The sequence below is a fragment of the Tursiops truncatus genome, chromosome 15, assembly GCF_011762595.2.
Source record: "Tursiops truncatus isolate mTurTru1 chromosome 15, mTurTru1.mat.Y, whole genome shotgun sequence".
Lineage (NCBI taxonomy): Eukaryota > Metazoa > Chordata > Mammalia > Artiodactyla > Delphinidae > Tursiops > Tursiops truncatus.
In genome coordinates, this window is record NC_047048.1 from 59,140,032 (window position 1) to 59,159,794 (window position 19,763).

Consider the following 19,763-nt stretch of genomic DNA (forward strand, 5'->3'; position numbering starts at 1 on the left):
TGGCTATTCCCTCTGCCTGGACTACTCTTCCCCCAGATTCACAAGGCTGCTGCCTCACCTCCTTCAGTTCAAATGTCACTTCCCCAGAGAGGCTCTCCCTGACTACCCTCATAAAACAGCTCTGCTCCCCTCACAGGCTTTACAGTCTGACGTGATACTGTACATGGATTTGTTTTCTGCGTTCAATTCATCTCCTCATGAGATTGGAGGTTCCTTGAAGAGGACCTCAGTGTCTCTTCAGAGGGACTTCGTTTCTTGCTAGGAGCCCAGCCTGGCACATGGTGAGCCCTCCATAGGTATTTGTTGAATGAATGAATGAATGAATGAATGCCCTAGACAGTGCCCATCTGGTCACTCAGCTGAGCTCAGAGGGTGTGAGCCACCAAGGGCAGGGACCCTGAGCTCACCTCAGCAGCCCCAGCACAGCCTAGCACAAGAGTGAAGGGGCATCTGTTGAGGGAACGCCTCTGCCCAGTCCTGGGTCCTGCCGCTTGTGGGACTCCAGACTTGGAGTGACAGGGGTCCAGAACCCTGGGCCAAGGGCCTGGCCTATCCCCAGCTCACCCCCAGCTCCCTCCCCTGAGACTCCAGACTCTGCTTCCTCCCTTGCAGCTGTACCTTCCGCCTCCCAGCCTCTTCCTTTCCTCCTCATCTGGGCCCTAGCTACATCTCCTCAGGCCTTTATCTTCCCCTCAGCTGCTCTGGAGGGACACAGGCCCTCCCTCCATCCTTTCCTTCCCTGCCTCCCTGGCCTGGGCCCTAAAGCCTCCCCCTCCGGCTCAGCACCCCACCCAGCCTCCCTCCTCACCTCCAGCCACTTCCAGGGGGCATAGCAGGGAACAAGGCCAGGCAGGAGTGGCCAGAGGAGCCTCAGGTCCCTCCAAAGGCCTCTGAGCCTCCAACTTCCTGTGTGGTCTCTCCACTCAAAGGCCAGCTCAGGAACTAGTCTGTCTGTGCTCCAGTCCCCACTCTGTCACTTGTTAGCTGTGTAGTTTTAGGCAAGTCATTTAACCTCTCTGTGCCTCAGTTTCCTCAGCTGAAGAGTGGGGGTCAAGACACCACCTACTCCAAGTGTTCAGGAAGAGTAAAATAAAGCATGTCAAGCACTTGGAGTGCTTGACACAGAGAGTTTGTCTTAACACAAGGGTGCAATGCCACAGCGTGGAAGGGCTTTGTAAACTGCAAAGCCCTAAACGACCCTTGGCTGCGTATTTGTGCCATGTTTCTGACCCAACGGACCCAAAATATGAGGAAGAACCTTCCACTGGCCCCTAATCTATCTCAGATGTTCTCTACTGTCATTATCCTTATCAGTACATGATCAATAACCTCCTCAGGTTTCAGAAAGGCCACAGTCAAGGGTCTGTCTCCTTTATACAGGGTTAAGGTTCTAGGGAACATTCTAGAATAGCACCCCTCCAGCTAAGCCCACTGTCCCCAGAGGCCTCACAATAATCCAAAACAGGGAAGAGTCATTATTATTCCATTTTACAGATCTGGAAGCTAGAGCCCAGAGAGCTTCAGGCTGCTTGACTCTAAAGCCCAGGCTCTATCGCTGTCCCCAGCAGACTGACTGGAGTCCCTGCCCAGTGGTCCACACCTGTGCCCACCTGAGCTCCTTGAGGACTCCTTTGAGCTCCCCCAACACTCCTGCTCAGCAACTCCTCCCTCCAGTTTTCCCCAGGCACTGGCCTGTCCTTCCAGGATCTTTCTGATGCCAGTCAGCCTGGGAACGGCCAACACCAGATCAACTGCTTTTTCCCTCCTGATTCCAGAACGAGAGAAGCTGGTGTCACTGAGAGCCTGGGGGCCCTGGGCCTAGATTTGTTTGCAAACATTACCAACAGCCACCACACGGAAGGGGCTCTTCTTCCCATCTTGCACTGTGGCTCAGAGAAGTTAGGTGAGCAACTTGCCTGAGGTCACATTTCTAGAGAGGGCATGAGCCAGAGTTGAAACTCAGGTCTGTCTGACTCCAGAAGGCTTGACGTTGGCCTTCAAAGAGTTCAGTGACATTGGGTGACTTCTTTCCCAACCCTAGTCCTCAGTTTCCTCATCTCTTAAATGGACATAGTAACATGTTATTTGCTGAGTTGTGAGAATTAAATTTGAAGAGTTTATAAAGTGCCCAGAACAGCACTGGACACATGAGTGTGGCATCGCTGAAGGACCGGGAGCTCTGAGGTCAGGCTGACCTAAGGTCAAGTCCCAGCTTCACCACTTTTGCTCGTGGAGACAAATACTCTACCTCTCTGAGCCTCACTAGACCCATCTGGAAAACAGGGATGATCAGTGCCTCTCATAAAGATGGTGCTGGTCCCAAAAGCTTAATTTTTTAAAAGTTAAAACATAGCTCTCATAGAAATAAAAAGTAAGCATGTGCCAAAATTATATGTAATTCATTAGCATTTAACCAGCAGGACAGAGAAGCTGGTTCAAAGAGGATAAGAGAGTCTGAAATGTTTATAATCAATGAAAGACAAAATGCTGAAATATGACTGCAGAGTGAAACTGGCAAAAGAACTGTAACCTTCGGGGTGATCTTTTTTACTGGACAAAAATCATTTGCAAGATAAATCTACAAGTGATTACATAACTTCCCTGCATTTGGGCCCTAACAAGTAAGTAAATGACAAGTCAAATAAAGATCTATTTCCCTAGAGAGTTAGATAACCCTTGGGTGGGCCTGTTGGACAATGCTCCAGCATATTTCTGAAAGGACATGCAGCTCTCTTTTTGCTTTATTGCCAAGTTTGGGATACTTTTTTTTAACCTGAGGGTGCAATACAGTAATAGAGGTAGAAAGGATTTATAAATTTATTATTTGTGCAGTGTCTCTGCCCACCAAACCCAGAACTCTGAGGGAGTCCCTCCCAGCAGCCCCTACGCTAACTAAATGAGGTAGACAGTGAGCTAGGAACACTCACAAGGCTGTAAGCTATTTACAAACATCATCTTACTCATCTTTATTTCCTTCCAGAACACTCTGAATGTCAGGGTTGGGACTAGGGTGAGGCGATGCTGAACATCACACAATCCATAAGTATCCTTTACATGGAGTCCCCACTCACCCACTGGCTCTCTGGTAGAGTCTGGAAAAGTCTTTGGTTTTATTTATTCAACAACTATTTCCTGGGGGCCTACTGTCCTGGGTACTTGGGATAAGGCAGAAGGCAAGAGAGATCCAGTCCCTGCCTTCAAGGGCCTAGAATCTAGACAGGAGAAAATTAACCAAGATAGAGGCTAAACCAGGGGTCCCCAACCCCCGGGCCGCAGACCATTACTGGTCTGTGGTCTGTTAGGACCGGGGCTGCACAGCAGGAGGTCAGCGAAGCTTCATCTGCTGCTCCCCATCACTCCCCATCGCTCGCATTACCGCCTGAACCATCCCTCCCCACCCCGTCCGTGGAAAAACTGCCTTCCACAAAACCGGTCCCTGGTGCCAAAAAGGTTGGGGACCACTGGGCTAAACAATTACAAATCACCACAAGCACTCAAAAGGAAAAGAACAGGGATGAACAGCAGCAGGGCCAACAGCTTCCTCGCCAGCAGAAGAAAAGCTCTCTGAATGGTGACATTCAAGTTGAGGCATGAGGAATGAAAGGATGCCAACCAAAGAACAGGCTGTGGGAAAGGCATCCCAGGTGGGAGGTACAGCACGTGCAAAGGCCCTGATGCAGGAACTAGCTTCAAGGAACTGAGCAAAACAGTGTGGCCACTGTTTAAGAAGCAGCAGGAGATGACAGACCAATTTTGTGCTTTGTATTTGCAGTGCTGACCTTTGAAACAGAATTTCTACTTTCTGTTACCACCTCGAAAGGGGACAGCTCTCCATTGCTCTCCTGGTTGTCTGAAAGCTCCTATTCTGTCTGTACCAAGTGATAGCTTCTTTCTCTTGTCCAAGTGCATGTTACTGTAATGTGGCCCTGAAAGCAGTTTTATAATATGAAGAATAAACAGCTTGTGAAAGAAAGAAAGAAAGAAAGAAAGAAAGAAAGAAAGAAAGAAAGAAAGAAAGGAAGGAAGAAAGGACGGAGAGGGAGGGAGGGAGGGAGGGAGAGAGAGAGAGAGAAAAAGAAAGAAAGAAAGAAAGAAAGAGAAAGAAAGAAAGAGGAAGGAAGGAAGGAAGGGAGAGAGAGAGAGGCAGGAGATGAGGTAAGGAAAGAAACCAGGACCTGAATCATGATGGGGGTGGAGAGGGACCTGGTCAGAGAACTAGATTTAATTCTAAATATGATGAGAAGGCACTGGAGTGTTTTGGTCAGACATCTCTGATACCCCACCTCTTTTCTTTTCTTTTTTTTTTTTTTTTTTTGCCGTGCCCCATGGCTTGTAGGATCTTAGTTCCCCAATCAGGGATTGAACCTGTGCCCTCGCGGTTAAAGCGCGAAGTCCTAACAACTGGACCGCCAGGGAATTCCCACCCCACCTCAAACAAGGGCTGCCGTCCTAGCTACCACCTCAGGCCTCCAACCAGGGGCTTTGACAGTGAGGTCCCTGAACCAGCAGCATCAGCACCACCTGGAACTTGTTAGAAACACAGACTCTTGGGACCCACCCCAAACCTACAGATCAAACACTCTGAGAGTGGGACCCAGCAATCTGGGTTTCAACAAGCCCTCCAGGTGATTCTGATGATGTCCAAGTTTGGGAACCACCGCTCTGGAATCAATAACCTACCATTTAGAAACATGACCCAGGGTCGCCACCCTGTGTTATTTTATGGGAACTACAACCTGGCCGCCACTTGCAGCATCAGCGCACGGGAAGAGGAAGGACACTTTCCACCAAAGGGACACAGACAGGGTCATGGACAGGAGGGTGGCTTCAGTGTGTTCCTGCCCACTTTTCTCATATGCAAGGACACACAACGTAGGAGGGCTTCCTCAGTGAATAACTTCAAGTTTTCTCCCTGCTACACTTGGGATAAAACCCAGATTCCTTGCAGTCGGCTCTCTCCCTATCTTCCTGTCCTCATTTCCTCTCCCCTCTCACTCATGCATTCCCTGCCAGCTTGCTTCCTTGCTGCTTCTCAAACACACCAAGCATATTCTCACCTCAGGGCTTTGGTATTTGCTGTTCCCTCTGCCTGGAAAGCTCTCCCCTCAGACTTGCAAGGCTCACTCCTTCACTTCAGTCAGATCTCTGTTCAAATGCCACCTCCTTCAGGAAGCCTTCTGTGACTATACTCACCAAGGAGCTCTGGCCCTTCTCTCTTTCTATGACCCTGTCTTCTTTTTCCTCCTCCTCGACATTATCTTATACATTTATTTGATTTTTGTCTATCCTCCTTATGAGACCATGAGTTCCAATAAGGAAGGGATGTTTGTTCTGTTCACTGTTATAGCCCCAATACAAACAGTAGGTGCTCTGTAGATATTTACTGAACAAATGAATATACTCTGTGAGGCAGGTGTTATCACTCTCTTTCCGACCAATGGGGAGACTGAGGCTCAGTAAAGTGATATGACTCATTCAACCTCACACAATGAGTTAAGGGGCTGGGATCCATATTCGAAGTAGGAGTTCTGGAAGCTGAGGAGTGATCTGTGTTCATGGTGACACCTTGGGGTTCCTGAGGCTAGGGAGACTTTTCAATCTGGCCACGATGCCTCCATCACCCAAACTCGGCAAGCAGGGGGCTGTGAGTTCTAAAGAATGTTCTTCAAGGTCAAGGGACAGAGGGCACGGGTCCAGTGCCAAAATCCCAAGTAGGGCAGCACTTCCAGGAGCACTGGGCAGCCCCCAGTGATTGGGGGTGCCCCGAGCATAGAGCAGGAGGGGAGCAGGAGTGCAGACATCCTGCAACAGATCCCAAGTTGTACGTGGTATTCAAATGTCCCTTTGTTAATTAACGTAGGTGAAAACCTTGTTTTTAATGATCTGAGCCTGGGACCAAATTCTATTTCACAGCAAACACAATGTGCGGGGGCTTGTGTGTGTGTTGTGTTTTTGTTTTGGGGGGGTGGTTTTGGCTGCAATGCGCAGCTTGTGGGACCTTAGTTCCCCAACCAGGGACTGAACCTGGGCCCTCAGCAGAGAAAGCGTGCGGAGTCCTAACCACTGGACTGCCAGGGAATTTGGGGGGGCTTATTTTGTTTTGTTAATTTTTAATGGGCTTTGTTTTAGTTTTAGGTTTACAGAAAATTTAAGCAGAAATTATACTAAGTACCTTTATACTTCCTCTCCCCAACACACCCAGTTTCTTCTATTATTAACACCTTGCATTAGTGTGATACATTTGTTACAACTGATGAACTGATGCTGATACATCATTTTTGACCAAAGTCCATAGCTTACATTAAGATTCACTCTTTGGGCTTCCCTGGTGGCACAGTGGTTGAGAGTCCGCCTGCCGATGCAGGGGACACGGGTTCGTGCCCCGGTCTGGGAAGATCCCACATGCCGTGGAGCGGCTGCGCCCGTGAGCCATGGCCGCTGAGCCTGCGCATCCGGAGCCTGGGCTCCGCAACGGGAGAGGCCACAAGAGTGAGAGGCCCGCGTACCACGAAAAAACAAACAAACAAACAAACAAAAAAGATTCACTCTTTGTGTTACAAGGTTCTGTGGATTTTGACAAATGCACAATGTCTTGTATCCACCATGACAGTATCACACAGAAGGGTTGCATTGCCCTAAAAATGCCCTGTGCGCCATCTATTCATCCTCCCCCCCAAATCCCTGGCAACCACTGATCTTTTTATTGTCTATAATTTTGCCTTTTCCAGCATAGTATTTGCTTGGTTTTAATATACAGTGAATCTGCCAGGAAAGCAACCACCACATTAGTTGGGAACAGACCAGGCTGTGCTTGGTTCAAAACTTTCCTAGAACCACTCACATTTTGGACCACCATGGCCATGCAGTTGTGGGTTTGAGTTGTCAGAACTCCTGATGCAGCCCACAGTTTCACAGTGGGCTGCCTTCCCGACTACAGTCGTCCATGCCTTTCCGACTACAGTCGTCCCTTGGTATTCGAGGGGGATTGATTCCAGGACTTCCCGCAGATACCAAAATCCGCGGATGCTCAAGTCCCTTATATAAAACAATGTAGTATTTGCATATAACATACGCACATCCTCCCATATACTTTAAATCATCTCTAGATTACTTATAATACCTAATACAATGTAAATGCCACGTAAATAGTTGCCAGTATGTGGCAAATTCATGTTTTGCTTTTTAGGACTTTCTGAAAAAAAAAATCTTTTTTCTAATATTTTCAGTCCGAGGTTGGTTAAATCCTTGGATATGGAGGACTGACTGTACTTTGTGACATTATTGTGCCCAAACATTTATATGTTGATTTATTCTGAATTACTTTCATTTTACTTTCTTTTATATTACAATTAAGGTATTATTTATGTTTAAAAATATGTGTGTCAATAGGTTATGTTAGTTGTGAATTTCATTTTAGAAAAGAAAAGAAGCGTTATAATTATGGTTAAAAGGAACACTGGGTTCCGAATTCAACCCACTGTTATACTGCATGACAATCATGGCAGCAGCAAAGCACTGAGGAATGCCGGCCCCTCAAAAGGTACTGTGCTAGGAAAGCGACTTGCATGTATGAATCATTACATCTGCAGTTCCCCTACCAGGTGCTACACAGTGTGTAGTTTTACCCCATTTTACAGAGGGAGAAACTGAGGTTCAAGCAGAATAAGGTCCCTGAGTGGGACTGGAAACTGAATCCAAACCCATGCTTCTAACCCCCAGCATCCAGCAGTGGATTTCCTTGGTCTCCTGGAAAGACCATGTTGTGCGAGCTAACCATCCTCAGGCCTTAAGGCCCCAGGAAAGGGTGGAGGCACATGGGGCAGCAGAGAGGTCAAGAGAACAGGTTACGACCTGGGTTCTGTGTCACTTACTCATGTGTGACCCTGGACAGTCGCTCCCCCTCTCTGAGGATTAGTGGTCTCACCTGTAAAATGGGGGTAATGTCACCAAAGTGTGGTAGGTACTGTCCCTTTCCATGTTACCAATGTGGAAACTATGGCTCATAGAGGGGAAGTGACCTACCCAGTGTGAAATGAGGGATGATGGGATTGTCCTCTAAGGACACACTCCATTGCCCCGTAAGGTCCCCATGGCTCCTCCAAAGCCCAATTCAAGACTCACAGGTCACCAGGCAAAGGTCAGGGTCACCTGCCCTAGGCACCCATTCCCCAATCCAACCACCCACATGTGATTCCCACAAGGTAAAAGTATCTGAAAGCCCCCAATGGGCTGGGAGAGCTGGGGGGCTGTCTGTGGAAGCACCGGACCTCCGTTTCCCTGTGCTGGACTCCAGCTCCAAAACACAGCCCAAATCAATCCATTCCTCTCCGTCTCCCCTACTGCTTCTACTCAAGTCTATGACACCATCACTTCTCACACAGCCCACCCCCTGCTCCCCTCCTCCTTGCTCCCCACCTAGAAGCCAAGGAGATCTTTTATGAGTGAAAAATCATATAAAGTCACCCCCTTGCTTAAACCTTCCATGGCTCCCTATTGTTCTTAAGCCAAATGCCTCTGCCCACCTCCCTCATCTCATTTCTCCCTATGTTCCCTCCACTCTCCCACCCGCCTCATGTACGTTCAGGTCCCATTGGCCTCCTCCACATGCCTTTAATGCAACAGCATGATCCTCTCTTAGGATCTGCGGCCAAGCTGCTCCTCCTCCTTGGTCAGCCCAGTCACGGCCCCCTCCCTGCCTTCACTGGGCAAACTCTTCCTCCCTCCCTAACCTAAGACAGCTTTTCCTGCTATGCATGTTCATACACCACTCACTCATAGCCTAGCAATAAGCCCAGTTTGTGATGGTAGATTTATCTGGTTATCTTCTCCCCGCTTGACTTAGGTCCACCAGGCCAAGGACACTGACTTGTTTCCCTTGTGTACTGAGAACGTAGAAGTGTCTGCCCAGAGTTGGCGCTTGGGAAAACCTGCTGAATGGCAGAGTGCAGGCATGAATGGCCACCCAAAGATAGGGTTGCCCATCTCCTCCTCCATGTGGACTAAGACACCCAGGACAACTAGAAGAAGAATGTGGGGGAGGAGAGAGAATCTGGGGATGGAAGGCAGAGGAAATCCCAGGCACAGCTCAGTCTGCTGTTCAGCATGAGCCTACGTGTGCCAGATGCCATGCTGTGCGCTGGGGACAGTATGTATGCTGGGTTAGTGAGAGAACAAGCTCTGAGCCGCAATGCCTGGGCTCAGAGCCCAACTCACTGCTCACTAGCTGTGCAAGTTTGGGCAAGTCACTAAACCTCTCTGAACCTTGGTGTCCCCAACTACCAGAGGAGAAGTTACTTGATTACAGAAAACCCATGCCTTAGGGCATTAGAACTTAATAGGCCCTTGACACTCCAGTGGACCCAGCAGTTCTATTTGGTTACTATTGCTGAATCACAACCACTCCAATCTTTAGTGGCTTAAACAACCATTTTTTCCTCACTATCGTGTGAATCAGGAGTTTGAAAGGATCAGCTGGACAGCTCTTGCTTGGTTGCAGTCAGATGTTGGCAGGGGCCATGCTTATCTGAAGGCTCAATGGCTGGCTGTCGGCTGGAAGCGCCAACAGGTGGCTTTTCTACCATGGTGGCCCAGGGAAGGCAATGTGTCACATTCGTTACCTGCACCCCTTCATTTATCTCAATTTCTAGCAGCCAGCTCAATGACAGTTGCCTCCTATCTTTCTAGCTCACTCTATCCAGTACCCCAATGCCAACGACTCTTCGGCCCTACTGGGAGCTCTGATCCGTTGAGCCTATCACCTTTTCCCTTGTGTCCTCCTTTGTTTTCTTGCTGAGTAAAGCCACAGGGCAGCATCAATCCCATGCACTGCACACCCGAGATGGCCCTGCCCCTCTCTGGCTAAACACCCACCAGTTGACACCCTCTGTCCCTCTGTGCTTGTTCTCCTGCAGTAGAATGTGGCTAGGGATCAACACACCACCACGTGGGCTCGTCTGACTTTACGTACATGATGGCTAGTCTCAATGAGGTCTTCAGCTCTGCCTGACAATTACGCTAGAGTTCCCTGTCCATTAATTCTCCTCAGGCAATTCCTTCCTCTTTTCTCCTCAAACCTCTATCACCTTCTCCTCCGTTCTCATTCTTAGCTGAGGACCCTGCTTCCTATTCCACAGGGAAAACTGTAGCAATTAGAAAATACTTCCACAAACTTCCACTACACAGCTACCTGCCTACCCTCGTTGGTACCCACTTATAAATACTCTGCCTTCTCTTCTGTGACCAGGGACCAACTACCTGTGCTCCAAGCCATGGTCAACCCTCCACTGTGTACAGATCCCACCATCTTCCTCCCTTCTAGCCACTCTCTTCTCCCTCTTGCATCATCATCATCATTTCCAATCTACTGAATCATTCTCATCAACATAAAAACATGCTAGTATTTCTGCATTTGAGTAACTTCTCTTGACCCCAGTTTGCTCTCCACCTACCACCCCATCCTCAGCCCCACAGCAAAACTCCTCAAAAATTGTCCATACCACTGCCTCCATGTCTCTCCTTCCATTACAGAACAGGTACATAAATAGTACAAAGAATAACCAAATACCAGTCACCCAGATTTTACCACCTTTGCTGTATCATTCTCTCTCTCTCTTCCTCCTTTTCCTGAACTCTTTTACAGTAAGTTGCAGACATGATTCCCTTTACCCATAAAAACAAGTGTGTATTTCCTAAAAGCAAGGACATTCTCTTACAATAATCAAGATCATAATTTTTACATTGATACAATTATCTAATCTACAGACCTTAATCAAATTTCACCAGTTGTCCCACTAATATCCTCTACAGTTAAGTGAAAATTTTTTCCTGGTCCAGGATCTCACATCACATTCTAGTTCTTGTATCTCTTTAGTCTCCTTAATCTAAAACTGCTCCTTAGTCTTTCTTTCTTTCATGAGCTCAACATTTCTGAAGAGTACAAGCCAGTCATTCCGCAGAAACATCCCTCAATTTGGGTTTGTCTAATGTTTCCTCATGAATCAGTTATACATTTTTGGCAGAAACACCACTGAAAGGATGCTATGATCCCCTCAGTGCATCACATGAGGCGGGGCATGAGGTCAATTTGCCCCATTACTGGCAATGCTCACTTCATCACTTGGTTGATGTGGTTGGTGTCTGCTGGGTTTCTCCACTGTAAAGTTACTATTTTACTCTTTGTAATTAATAAGTATCTTGTGAGGAGATACTCTAAGACTATGCAGAGATCCTGTTTCTTGTCAAACTTTAATCCACTATTGCAGCATCCATTAATGATTCTCTCCTGAAACAATTATTACTAGGGTGGCTGCCAAATGGTAAATTTCTAATTCCTCTTTTTCTGTATTTATTAGTTGTCCTTTTACTGTTAAGAGCTTTCCTTTCCCCTTATGTGTGTATGTATGTATTTATATCTTAATCTTTATATACTCTCTCTTAATCCCACTCCAATCAGGCTTTTGCTCCCATCATTCTACCTAAACTCTTTCCTGTCAAAGTAACAATGCCCTCCACTTGGCTGAATCAGTTCTTGGTCCTCATCTCATCTTCCCTTACCTCTCAGCAGCACTTGACATAGGTCAGCAATTCTCCCCCCTTGAAATGTTTTCCTTCCTTGGTTCCCAGGCCACTTCCTTGTCTCTTAACGTTGGGGGCCGGGGTCTCAGTCCTTTGTCCTGCCCTCTTCTTTGTCTATGCTCACTCTGTTGGAGATCTCACCCAGACTCATGGCTTTAGAAACCATTTCCACAGTGATGACTCTTGTATTAATCTACTCTGCCATAACAAGATACGACAGACTGGGTGGCTTAAAAACAGAAATGTATTTTTTATTTCTCACAGTTCTGGAGGTTGAAAGTCCAAGATAAAGGTGCCAGCAGGGTTGGTTTCTGGTGAGAATTCTCTTCCTGGTTTGCCACCTTCTTCGTGTGTCCTCACATGTCCTTTCTTCTGTACAAATACACACACACACATACACACAGGGAAAAAGAAAGAGATGGGGGGCACTCAGATGTCTCTTCCTCTTCTTATAAGGATTATCGGATTAAGGTCCCACCCTTGTGACCTCATTTAATCTTAATTACCTCCTTATAGGCCCTATCTCCAAACACAGTCATATTGAGGGATTAGAGTTTCAACATATAAATTTTGGGGAGACACAATTCAGTCCATAACAACTCCCAAAATTACAACTCCAGCTTGGGCTCAGATTCATACACGCAACTTCTAACTAGGCAACTCCACTTGGAAGTCTGATAGGTGCCTCAAATTTAACAAGTTCCAAATGGAACTGGTAATTCTCCCCTCCTTTCCCCTGAAACAAAGTTCTCCTCCTATAGCCTTCCTCATCTCAGTGAATGGCAAATTCCTTCTTTCATTCTTCTGGGCAACAACCTCGGAGTCATTCTCGATTCCTTTCTTTCTCAAACACTCCATACTCAATCTGTCCCTTTGGCTTTACTTTCAAAATAACCCCAAAGTCTAACCTTGGTTCAAACCATCACCATCTTTTGTCTGTATTGTGGCGGTAGCCTCTTACCTGGTCTTCCTGCTTCAGCCCTCATTTATATTCCATTTATTCTACACCCAGCAGTTACAGAGATCCTGTAAAAATGCAAAGCAGGTCCTGTCCTCTTTCTGGTCAAAACCCTCCAATACGGCCGACCTCACTCATAGCAGAAGCCAAAGTCCTTACAATGACCCACAAACTGTACATGAACTAGTCCCAGGGGAATCTCCCTGATGTCATATTCAGCTCAGCTACCCTATCTACTGGCTGTTCCTTAAACCCACCAGGCATGAGTCCACTTTACGGTCTTTGCCCACCCTCTACTAGGAACAATCTTCTCCCATATACCCTCATGACTCCCTGCCTCACCTCTTCCAGGTGTTTCTTCAAGAATCACCTTCCCAGCAAGGCTTTCATTGACCACCTATTTGAATTTACACCACAGCATCCCCTTCTCCCTTCCCTGCTTCATCTTCCTCCACAGCGCTCATCACCATCTGACAAAGCATAACAACTCTCCACATGTCAGATGTGACACCATCTGACACATCTCTCCACAAAACATGAGACCTGTGAGAACAGGGACTGTTTTGTTCACAGTTGCACCCCCAATAATAATCACTCACATTGATTGTACCCTTGCTCTATGTCAGCATTTTTTTTTTTTTTTTTTTTTGCGGTACGCGGGTCTCCCACTGCTGCGGCCTCCCCCACCGCAGAGCACAGGCTCCGGACACAGGCTCAGGGGCCATGGCTCACGGGCCCAGCCGCTCCGCGGCATGTGGGATCCCCCCGGCCCGGGGCACGAACCCGCGTCCCCCGCACTGGCAGGCGGACTCCCAACCACTGCGCCACCAGGGAAGCCCCCAGCATATTTTTAAGGGCTTTACCGTATCACTTATTTAATCCCAACAAAGACCCTATGAGATGGGTGTATCATAATAATAATGTTACATAACAAACCACCCCAAATGTCTGTGCCTTACAGCAGCAAATATTGATTTCTCCCTGTCCCTCCCCCAAACCATTTGGGGTTTGGCTGATCTTGCCTGGGTTCTGCTGGGTTTGGCTACTCCATGTGTCCCTCATTCTTCTGGACCAGACTGTTTGATGTTGGGGATTTGGATGGAAGCTATTGCTTCCCTAAATTGACACAGAGCACTCTATTCCTCTTTAGCTTCCTGACATTCAAAAGAGATAGAGTTCATGAAAAAAAATACAATTTAAAATTTAATACAGGGAATTCCCTGGCAGTCCAGTGGTTTGGACTCTGCGCTCTCACTGCCAGGGGCCCAGGTTCGATCCCTGGTTGGGGAACTAAGATCCTGCAAGCCATGTGGTGCAGCTGGCCAAAATAATAATAATAATAATACAAACTAAACACTAAACTACAAAACTATTTTTATCCCAGACTTTGCTATGGCAACTTCGATAGGAACTCTGTTTCAAAAGATGGAATGCACTAATGACAGCCCCATCCTTAAGGCAGAGGTGGAAATTCCAAGGGGGCAACTGAAAACATGAGAGATCTCTTAAGGCCTCGGCTGAACTTGCACACTGTCACTTTCATCCACGTTCCACTGGCCAAAGCAAATCACGTGGCTGTATCTAATATCAACAGAGTAGGGAGTATCAATCAGTCCTGACTGCAGGAGAGACTGAGTCATTGAATAGTAATCTAATTTGCTGCAAGATAGGTCATGCTGCACCCTAATGTTCACAGTGGCACTATTTACAATAGCCAAGAAATGGAAGCAGCCTAACACTTAGGCAGCCTAACACTTAGGCTGCTTCCATTTCTTGGCTATTGTAAATAGTATGTGTGTGTGTGTGTGTGTGTGTGTGTATACACACACACACACACACACACACACAATGGAATATTACTCCGCCATAAAAGAATGAAATATTGCCATCTGAAGCAACATGAATGGATCTAGAGATTATCATACTAACTGAAGTAAGTTAGAGAAAGATAAATATTATATGATATCACTTGTATGTGGAAACTAAAAAATAAAACATATGAACTTATTTACAAAACAGAAACAGATCCACAGACATAGAAAATAAACTTATGGTTATCAAAGGAGAAGTGGGGAGGGATAAATTAGGAGTATGGGATTAACAGATGCACACTACCACATATAAAATAGATAAACAACAGGGATTTACTGTATAGCACAGGGAACTATATTCAGTATCAATATCCTCTCCCCTTTCTTTTTTCTTTCTCTTTCTTTTTCTCTCTCTCCCTCTCTGTTTTTCTTAACAGGTAAGGAAACTAAGGCTCAGAGAGGTCAAATACAATAACTTCTCCAAGATTATACTGCTAGTAAATGACAGAGCTGGAATCCAACCAAGTTGGAGTCAACTTTACACATGCCATATACACAAGGCCAAGAGGTTTGGACTTTCTCTGAAGGTGATGCAATGCCACTGAAAACTCTTGAGCAAGAAAGGTACATGGTGGTTAATAAACTTTCCTCCAGTAGCAGTGTGCAGAGCACATGGGAGGGGGAGAAAGGAGGGGGCCCCTACAGTAGTCACAAAACTTCAGGCCAGAATTGAAAAGGGGCTGGGCTGGGGTAGTGTCAAAATGAAAAACACACAAAAAAAAACAGTAAATGTAAAAACCAAATAGACAGAAGTGAGAGACAAGTTGAAGAACATTTTAAAAATGCTTTTTTCTTTGTTCAGTGTTGAAATAAAAATTCATGTGTGTTGCAAAAAGAAAAAATCAAACAAAAAATTCACACAGGGCAGACAGAAGTGTTTAAAGTTCTCTTCTCTTCCTGTCTCCTGAGATAAGCTCCATTAAGAGTTTGTGGGGCCTTCACTGGTGGTCCAGTGGCTGAGACTCCATACTCCCAGGTTCGATCCCTGGTCAAGGAACTAGATTCCCACATGCCACAACTAAGAGTTCACGTGTCGCAACTAAAGATCCCACACGCCGCAACGAAGATCTGATGCAGCCAAATAAATAAATATTAAAAAAAAAAGTTTGTGGTAAATCCTTCCTGAACTTTGTCTAAAACTATATAATACATTTACATATACCCATTTTTAAGTGTGTTTTTAAAATGTGTTCTCGCCAAACTTTTGTTTTGTCTCTTGCTTTTTCTCACATAATAGTATGGCAAGGCCAGCTTTCCATGTCCAGAAATTAAATGATCCTCATCACTTTTAACAGCTTTGCCACTTACTAGCTGTGTGACTTTGCACACATGGTTTAACCTCTCTGAGACTTGGTGTGCTTAATCTGTAGATGGGGATAAACATGTAACTGTCACATAGGGCTATTGTGAGGATTAAATGAGTTAACACACGTAAAGCATCTTGTATAGTGTCTGACACATACTAAGTGCTCTCCCTGTTAATAGCACCACGTTTAGCTGTACCATAACTTACTTAACCAGTTCTGTACCCATGGTCACTTAGTGTACTATGTTGTTTACAAAGATGGCCACAATGATCCCCCCACCCCCACACGACTCTTTGCAATATGACTTTGATGTTTTTTCCATCAAGAGATGGAGTCTATTTCTAGTCTCCTTGAATCTGAGCTGGCCATGTGACAGGCTTTGATCAATAAAATGCAGTGAAAGTGATGCTACAGCTCTTCCGAGCCTAGGCCTCAAGAGGCCTTGCTGCTTTCGTTCTTTTCCTTTCAGATGCCATCATGAGGAAGCCTGAGCTAGCTTGTTGAAGAAGCCACATGGAGAAGAACCTAGGCACTCAAGCCAGCAGGCCCAGCCACCTGCCAGACCTGTGAATGAGGCCATATAGGACCAGTGAGCTTGCCGACTTGCTAACTGACTGCAAATACAGAAGTAAGCCTGGGCAAGACCATGTACAGCAGAAAAGAGCTGTCTCAGCTGAGACATGTCCAAGTTGCCAATCCACACAAACATAACCAAAAATTTATTGTCATTTTAAACCACTCTGTTTTGGGGTGATTTGTTGAGCAACAATAGAAAGCTGATATGCTGAGGCTCTTCTTACGTAGTGCCTATGGCCCTGGTTGGAATGCAAGCTCCATCTCTTGTATGTGACCTTGGGCATGTCCTGTGATCTGACTGAGCCTCAGTTTCCTGGTCTGTACAGTGGGATACTTTTAGTTCCTACCTCATCCGGCTGACGTGAGGATTAAATGAGATGATGAGCATTCAATGTGTGGCACAGGACAAGTACTGTGAACATCTTAACTGTGGTTGTGGCTGTTGTTATTGTTGTTTGAAGGAAGTCTAGCATGAGAGTTGTGCTATGGGGGTCAGGAAGTTAGTATTAAAGATAACTGAGCTGGTCTTTGGAGGCTCCGTAACTAATGAACACTGGAGACTGATAGCTTTTTGGAACCAGAGACCTATACCAGGCTAGCCTGAGAAAAGGCAGGGGCTGGGTCTCAACTGTGTCCTACAAAGTGCGAAGGGTTGTATGTCTGTGCCTGGGTGAGCCCTCTGAACGATGTCAGGGATGGAGGATGGAATTGGGTAGAAGAATGAAGAACTGAGGCTGTAGGAGGGGCCAAGATCATAGGAAAGATCATTCACTCTTTTCAGATGAAATTCCAGACTCCTAATCATGGCCTGAATGCCCTGGCCACCTCTCCCACCATATTTCCTACCCTTCTTCCCTTCACTCACAGTGCTTCAGCCCCCCATGGCCTCCTTCCTCAAACTTATCAAGCTCTTTCCTGCCTCAGGACCTTTGTTCTTACTGTTTTTTCTCAGAGGGACCTTCTGAACCACTCAAGCTAAAGTTCTCCCCTCTTTCATGCTTTTTCACAGCTACTTATATTTTTCCTTCACAGTACTTATTCATTTTTTTATCTGTGCATTATTTGTTTATCACTTTAGGTGAATTTCATGAGAAACTGTTATCTGTCTTGCTCATGCCACATCCCCAGCATCTAGCACACTGTCTGGCTCATGGCAAGTGATCAACAGCTGTGAATTGAATAAATGTGAATAAGGATAGGGGAAAAGGAGCCATAAGAGCTGAAAAGACATTATCCAAAAGCTAAGTGAAGGCCTCATTTCCTGGAAGACGGCCTCACAGAAACCTTGAAATCATCTTGTCTAACCTTCTCAGTCCACAAGTGGGGAAACCAAGACCCATAATGGAGAAATAACCAGCCTATGGGCACCCAGAGAGCCATTTCTGTGTACTCTCAGCCCATTGGGGTCAAATGCCACAGACATGTCTGACAGATGAGGCTCAGAAAAGGTCATGGCCACCTCCCTGAGTCCATCACTATATGTCTGCAGCTGCCACCACCTCATCCTACAGGGGAGGAGATTGTCTCTTTAGGAGCAGAGGTGCCAGTCAGCTGATGAACTGTGAAAAGGAGGGCTGGAGAGGGTGGGGAGGCCCATCCTGGGTAGCTGCTATTCTGAGGCAGCTCAGGGATAAAAGCAGGTACCAAAATAACCCAACCTTCTAACACTTGTTCCAGACCTCACACCTCTGCCCTACCAGAGGTGAGGCTAACACTTTAATTCCTCTCGGTAACACACACACAAGCTTTTAGCAGGGCCTGCAGGGAACAGGGTGATCATCAGACTCAGCCCTGTCCACTGGGGGCTCACAGTCTGATGGAACAGGCAGGCTAGGGACCAGTCAGGTTGCTGAGGGATGGTGCCTAGGTCTGAGGGAACTAAAGGTACGGAAGATCCCGAGAGGAAAGGATTAGCCCGATGGACATACAGAAGTTAGCCAGTCCAGGAGGTGACAGTAACAGATGTAACTGCCAGTGCAAAGAGAGGGAGGCTGACAAGTTCCAAGAATAGTCTGCAGTTTTAGTGGGTGGGAGCATCATGAAACTGAAATGAGAGGGGCAGAAGAGGCGGCTTGGGGGCGAAGGAAGTGTCCAAATTATGCAGGAACTTGGATGTCAAGAGAAGAGCTTGGGCTATCTTTGGTGCACAAAGGAAAGACTTGGGAGGTTTTAACCAAGAGGACGTCATGATCAGTTTTGCAAGACAGAAACTTCCCTATAGCTGCCCTGGAGCCGTTGCCCAGGCAAGCGGGGTGGAGGGAGGCAGATCGAAGGGGGAAAACAGTTTATTCTAGATGGGCGGCTCTGCAAAGTGCTCCTGTAAGAGGCATGAATTGGGTCTCAGTCTCTAGAGGGCTAGTACCGTCACTTCCTCGACTGCTGCGCCACACCACTCCCGGGGTCCAACTTTCGTTCACTTGTTCCGGAACTCGAAGTCTGAGCAGAAAAAAACGTGCTGCTGGAACCCCAACCCTAGACGAGGGGCCTGAGCAGCAGACTTCAACTCCCAAAACGCTTCGCTCTCCAGCTCTGAAGGTCGCGCATGCTTCTTTCCAAATAAGGCGGGCCGGCTTGCCGACTGGTAGAACTCGCCAGCTGGGTGAAGTGCGGGAAACCTAGGGACCGCCATCTTACCTTGGGTCAAACCAATTATACACTTAGTGGGAGGTTCGTGTTCTCTCTCTCGTAAGTTCGTACAGGTACTGAAATAAAATGCGCTTAATTACTGCAAGTCTCCTTATTATGCTTTACGTTGAGAACTTGTTCCATTTTGCGCCCCAGTCCGGAACTGAACTCCTAGGGATACAATGACACATCCCAGCATGGCACCGCACTCTGCGAGATTCCGCTGGGGGAGGAGTCGGAAGCGGTCCCGCCCCGCCTCCCGGTCGGAGGGGGGTTTCCGCTTCCGGCAGCGGCGGCTGCAGCCTCGCTCTGGTCCCTGCGGCTGGCGGCCGAGCCGTGTGTCTCCTGCTCCGCCGCCGCCATATTGTCTGTGTGAAGAGTGGGGAGAGCGGCCGCCGCCGCTGCAGCTTCCACCACAGGTACCGTGGGAGCCATCAGGCGAGGTCGTTGGGGGCTGCGGGTGGGCCCAGGATGGGGCAGCGGGGCGCGGCCGCCTCTAACGCTTCCAGCAGACTCCCGAGCGGCCCTTCGCCTTCCCCTGCCCCCCCACCACACACACACTAGCCGAGGCTCCTGCAGCCCATCGGGGAGGCCCTGGGCTAACCCCCAGGGCGGGGAGTGAGGCTTGGGGGCAGAGGCTGATAGGAGGGTGGGAACTGGCTCTCGAGAGTCCAGCTTGTTGCGGGGGAGAGGGCTGGGCTGGGGCGGGGACTAGGGGGCAAGTTGGAGGAGGAGGTCGGCAGAGGGGGAAGCGAGCTGGAGGGGTGGGGCCGCCGGGGGGGGGATGCTGGGGAAGGGTGCCTAGGGGAGTGGTGCCCGCAGTGTAGGCTGGGGTGGACCCTCCCACGGAGC

The 19,763-nt window shown here is 47.5% G+C and overlaps 1 long non-coding RNA gene across 3 annotated transcripts in view; it reads right to left on the reverse strand.

The window, feature by feature from the left end:
• LOC109552673 (uncharacterized) overlaps positions 1–19,324 on the reverse strand; it is a 41,837-nt gene extending 22,513 nt beyond the window's left edge. For 2 of the 3 annotated variants that reach the window (XR_012326260.1, XR_002179573.3), the window contains exons 1-2: positions 18,649–19,324; positions 11,837–11,946 (exon numbers count right to left, since the gene is read on the reverse strand). This is a non-coding gene — a long non-coding RNA (uncharacterized lncRNA). The remainder of the gene's footprint in view (positions 1–11,836; positions 11,947–18,648) is intronic. The other variant, XR_012326259.1, reaches the window with a different exon arrangement.
• Positions 19,325–19,763: the final 439 nt, after the last annotated feature.